Source organism: Diuraphis noxia, unplaced genomic scaffold, assembly GCF_037042655.1.
Source record: "Diuraphis noxia isolate RWA-SAM2 unplaced genomic scaffold, SU_Dnox_SAM2 contig0004, whole genome shotgun sequence".
In the NCBI taxonomy this organism is placed as follows: domain Eukaryota; kingdom Metazoa; phylum Arthropoda; class Insecta; order Hemiptera; family Aphididae; genus Diuraphis; species Diuraphis noxia.
Genome location: NW_028301714.1, coordinates 52477036 through 52483601, shown reverse-complemented (window position 1 = coordinate 52483601; position 6566 = coordinate 52477036).

The following is a 6566-nucleotide window of genomic DNA, read 5'->3' as shown; positions in this document are numbered from 1 at the left end:
AGTCTTTATAAGCCGATGACGGTCGCATTTAAAAACCGCCCGCGGCACTTTCACCGCGCGCGATGGATTGCGGCGGCGGCGGCCGTCAGGATCGCGAGTGTGCGATTTCTGTTTTTTTTTTTTTTTGTTAACTTTGAGATTTTTGGCACCGAACGACAGTGAAAGCGAAGATCGGTAGGCAATTTTTGTTCCCCATCATTTTTTATTTCTTCGTGGGCCACGTATAATAGATATATATCATCGGTTACTTGTTGTGTCCCCGTCCGTTTTCCGTTTTTTTGGAAGACGCGACTCTCCACAAAATGTACTCATTTATTACAATATGAATACAACTATACAGCGGAAAAAAAATCAAAACAATACGATAATCGACCACATCGGCCGACTTCTCGCTTTTGAGTTTTTCCGCGGCCTTGCACCCAATTGACCCGCGAGATTAAGTTAAGTATAATATGCGCATGTAGTTATAGCCTTATAGGCATAATAGGCATATAGCTATTCCCTGGTGGCTTGGTAGGTAGTTATGATGTTGTACATCTAGTTTCTAGGTGATAAATATTTACCTATTTCGAATGAGCGTGCAGCTGAGTCGCCCGGAGCACCGAGAATGAATGTTATATTACATTTTAAAATATACGACACAAGCCTATTATCGAGATTTCTTCGTTCCGGTCTCCATCTTAGTATAGCCGTCTAGTTTCTATTAATATTAAATAGGTTCGACTATTCGATCATATATTGTAAGTTTTGATGTGAATATGTGATTTACGAAATACGAAAACACTAAATAACAAACGATAATACGAACTTGTTTTTCAAAATATGCAGACCTTGATCATTAGTCGATTTTCACTCATATGCAGACGTTTAAAAAATAATTATAGTGAGACAAACTATATATTCATTTGTGATTGTAAATAGTAATCATATAAAAATAAAGGTTGATTCAATTTTATTATAGCCCCCTAGTATTACAAAAAAGAAACATATATTTAATAATAATATAAGGTAGGACGAGAGTAGATATATTATTATTATTGCATGTACAAAATCTAATGTAATAATAATCTACCTATATAATAAGTGATCGTAGTTGTTACCAAGTGTTACATAATATGAGATACTTTTTTTGCTTTGAAAAAAAATTTGTTTGGCGTAAAATGAAAGTTAATATCCGGAGTATCTATAGAGAAGTGGATACATAAATCTATGTGCATTCGGTTTTCAGAAGCTTTATGATTGCGGTGATTGCGAAATCTAATTTTACATACCTACTACGGTTATAATGTTATAAATACTTAAAATATTGTTATGCCGACCACATGCCAACAATCGCCCGTGTGTATGTAACGCCTATGCACTTATGTACCTACTAGTAATATTAATAAATTTGTTCCTGTTTTGAGTTACAATCGCACGTATTTAGTATTTTGTTGTCTCCCAAAAACTGTATGACTTTCGTTTTATTTAAGTATTTTAATCATTTCGTAACACTTATTATACTGCAAGCATAGGTGTATGGTCCGTGAACGTTATTGTTGTCTGTAACGATAGTATTGTGGTAGATTTAAACGAAATCAAGATGTGTTTTTGTATGTAGGTGGTAGGTATATGCGAATATTATAACTCGTGAATCGGTGGCATAAAATCTAAATAGTGAATAAAACGAATAATAATCGATTCTAATATTACGACATTCTATATAAGTGTAGACGGGATCTATACGTATATTATGCTTATGTGTTATTGTTAATCCTTAGTTTATAAACATTTAAACGTCTAACGTTTGAACTCGTTTTGTGACACACACTCAGACTTGAAGTATTATGATATCACTAACCTACGCGTTTTATTGCGTCATGGGTAGGTATATGAAAAATTTAAATACTGTCCTCAGTCGCAAAAGAAAAGAACCAAAATACACTATTTACAACTATTATATAAAAAACAAATAGTTTTCATTCTAATATGTTACATGGCAGTAGATTCAACATGTCACATAAAATACAAATCAAAATAATAAGTTCGTCTCATTTAAATTTAAGTAGGTAAGGTTAATTTGAATCTTCGGGTGTATTATAATTTCAAAAGTAAAAGCACTTTCAGTGGTTATCCGATTTGACTCTTATAATAAATTGTCAAGGATGTGAAGGTTCACGTTGTGATTATTTATATTTCTTATTATTAGGTCAATATTATTATTTTAAGGTTGATAACATGATTTATTGAATTATAAACAGCAGAAACTTAAAAATGAATTTATAATTTTAAAACATTATTTCATTATTTTCATTACGTTACACGTCACGTAATAGAATCAAATATGAGAAGGTAATAGAGACTAGAATGTTGAGTGGTAGCATGTGACAGTTAAAAGAAGACACAATTTAAATTTATAATGTATATAGCTTCTAAACTATATTAATATCTTAAAATTATAATTCATTATTCATTGTATGCTATAAAAGAATACAAATCACAAATGTATAATATTATTATAATTATGAAAATAACACAGACAGCGATCTAGCGATCTATAACTTCAAGGTCCTTAATTTATTTCTGATATCCATTTAAATTTGCAATTACGTATTTTTGACAACTATTCAACATGACAAGATTAATTTTACATTAAAAGTTGAAGCCGAAATTCAAATAACCGATGTATCATGTATAAATAAATAATGGCAGCGATTCGAAGCGGTTATCGTTTGTGTATCGTCTATTTTACCTATACCTAAACATTGTACATAATTTATGTTGTGCTTTGTCTGTTTATCTGATCATTCTGCTCCAAAATATAAAACACTATATACGTGCATCAACATACTGAGAATAAGTTAAAAATTTAAATAATTTAATACAAGATTCTCCTTTTAGTTATAGTTTAGATATAGCCGTACAGTATTCAATGAGCAATGACAAAATATAACGCTCCTTGATTTTTTTTTTGATTTTTTTTATTATTTTATAAAGGACTCCACATTTACGCTTCGACCAAATAATAGCCCCTCGGTTACTCTCAATAACGAAACTATCCCAATAGAAAGTTCAGTAAAATATCTAGGTATTCATCTAGACCAAAAATGAACATCGGCCACTCACATCAAAACCAAAAGAAAATCAATGAAACTAAAACTACATAAACTTCGTCAACTTCTCCGTTCTAAAACATTACTTAGTGACAAAACTCTTGTATACAAACAATCAATTCGTCCTGCATTGACATACGGTATTCAAAATTGGGGCTCAACCAAAAACTCAAACCTAAATCTTCTCCAATCCTTTCAGCCGATTAGTCTCCGTCTTCTGACAAATGCACCTTGGTATGTTATTAGTAATAATACAATTCATAAAGACCTGAACATTCCAACTCTTCACACCCTCGTTTCAACACACTATAAACAATTTCATTCTAAAACAAATAATCATCCAAACCCGCTAATTTCAAACCTCTCCTCTATAAGACTCTCCCGGATAACCCTCCGCGTCGACTAAAACGAAATTGGTCTCGTGATTTACTTCGCTAAATAAAAAAAAAACCAGTTTGAATAAGTAGTGTCAATAGACGCACCCTTCACTCAAGCCTCCAAACCTTGTAAAAAATCTCAATTTCACTTATTATTTTACTAGGTATATTACAAATTGTAAATACATTTATTTATAAAAAAAAGGACTTATAATAGTTAATATTGCACGCAATGCAATTTAAATTACATTACTTTTTAAGCAACTCTTCTTATCTTACATGATTGATTGAGAGAAAGTTACACTTTCAATTAATCAGATAAAAATTTGAAAAAATGTTTAGGGTCTAATCTATAGAGTATTATCTATAGATTATTTTTAAAAATGAGATAGATACTACGTGCATAAACAGAATCACTCTTGATTTCAATATTTTATAATAAGATAGAAAAATGTATGCTACATAGGTAAGTCAAAGTATTTCAATGTGAACTTAAAAAATGAAGATTAAGTTTAAAAAAATTTATTTTTTTATAAATGTGATGAAAAAAGTTTAAAAAAATCGTATTTTTTAAATGATTCAAATTCAAGGTTATGCATTCAAAATATTTCGTATTATAATTGTTATCAGTATTATTGAATTTACTTAGATATGATATAGTATAATATTATATATAGCATAAATGGACAATACAAATAATAAAATACATCATCATCAGTAGACTACGTATGGGTCACTCAAAGATGTCCCATGGACATCTTATGCGCAGAAAAGAACCTGTAATGTGCCTAACCTGCGGAGAACCTCTCACAGTCAAGCATCTCCTTATCCACTGCCGTATCCATATAGATGCCAGAAAAAATCTAAAATTGCCCGACAACCTCTTTGAAGCCCTCACCCCTACCTATGACATCAGCAACAAAATAATTACATTTTAAAAACAAATTGATATGTATAATCTAATTTAAGAATCTATTGTATAACCATATTTTACTATGTAGGTACTAAATACTAATTTTGTTACAAGCTAATAACCTTAGCAGTTGAAGCTATACCATGAATAATAAAAAAAAAAATACATTATATTAATATTATTAATAATGTTTTACTTTTTTTTTTATTATTATAAAATATAAATTAAATTAAATTATACACAAAAATATTTTTGTATATTTTGTATTATATTACATATCTTTCAAATGTTGCTCCAAAAATCATGTATTATATATCAGCCGTAACTAAATTTGGTCTAGGTAATTTCGTTTATTAAAAAACCTTGGTCGTTAAACACGGAATCCCCACTAAAAACCTTTGTTCGTCGATCATAATATCATTATTCTAAGATTTCCGATTAAATGACCCACTTGCCTCGTAGACGTGTGAATACATAGTAAAAACTAATTCATTTTGTTTTGCAAATATTATAATAGGTAAGATAATATCTATCATAATATTTTACTTTTTCACTGATCTACATAATATTATTATCATAAATATGTACATTAATGACACTTATCTCAATCATTGTTCTACTTATGTTACTATGTAGCTGTTGTGATATATTCAAATGGACTTTTTATTAATTAGTTTACTTAATTTGATTAGATATGTTTATCGCAACAGTCACATGTCAAGGTTGTTATAGTTGTTTAGCGGAGATGGGAAATTAGATTTTCCCTTTTTAAGATCATAATTGGAGCGAAACGAGCTGGTGGCATCCCGGAGATAAGTTTTTATCTTGTGAATACACAGTATACATTTTTTTTATGTTTTACGGTCAATTTGAATGATTTTAAATTTTAAAAAAATGACTTGAATATATTTTATACAAACTATAGGCCTGAAAGTTAAATTACCCATAAAATATTACTGTTTTTTTTTTTGTGCGATATAATTTTTTTTAATTCGATAAAACCTCGTCTAAATTTACTATTTAATACTTTAATCTTTACCGTCAGTACAATTTTATTGTAATAATTCTAAATTTGATACATTTTTACTAGTTTTATACCACAAGTCCTCAGGACTATTTTCGTTTTTTTTTTAAACAAAATACCTAACTTGTCTCAAAATCATAAATGTAAAAATATTTTTGAGTTTTTAAAATTATGTTACTTCAGAAACACTTTAAATTTTGTTAACAATGATTTTATTCATTCTAATTTTAATTAAATCGTTTTTGTATTAATAAAATATTAAGTGCTTGTGCCGTGCCCCTCTTTTTCACTTCTTTAAATTCTGAGCTAAGAATGTATTGTATTTATAATGATGTGTATATATGTGTTTTTTCTTTTTCTGTCATCAATATTTGGGGTACCTAGTAAAAATAATCTAACGTTCGACATTAGCATCTTTTCTGTTAAATAAGTGAATTTAGTTGATGCATTTGGGAGTTAAAGCTAAAAATGTCCAATAGTGTTTGGAAGAATCGAGAAAAATAAAAGGAATAATGGTAATTCTTACCCAAAACTAAAATAAAATTCAGATTTTATTGTTTGGTGTATCTCAAAAACTAAATTCCGTAGATAATTGAAATATTTAATAGTCAAAAAAAACATTTTCACTTAGCAAAAATGCTTGAAAATTAAAAGTTCCTAATACTCCTAATAAAATCAGTTCAACAAAATTAAAGATACATAGCCACAATTATTTATTTGTATGAATTTAAAGCAACGTGGTCCTTATTACGCGGCCCGCACTAAAATTAAATTGTAGATTTTAAAATCTAAAATTCCAATTCCAAGAAAAACATTTGTCATTCATGAAATTTTCTTAAAATACCCTTTCCTAAAATATATCCTGTTTCATTGTGTTGTTATTATTTTTTATTTTTACTATTCTTCACTAAGTTCAGCAGTGGCGTGTTTAGGGTGTGGGCCCGGTGGGCATGTGTCCACCCACATTTTTATATAAGTACTAGACTTATATAGAATAAAAATACTAAAACTTATAAATAGATCAAATTTTAGTATTAGGAGGGGGTAAAACCATTCTGAACTTAATTTTTGTGGCCCATCCACAAAAAAAGTTCTGGACATGCCACTGAATACATATTAACATGATTAGGTTATATATATTATATATTAGGTTATAAAAT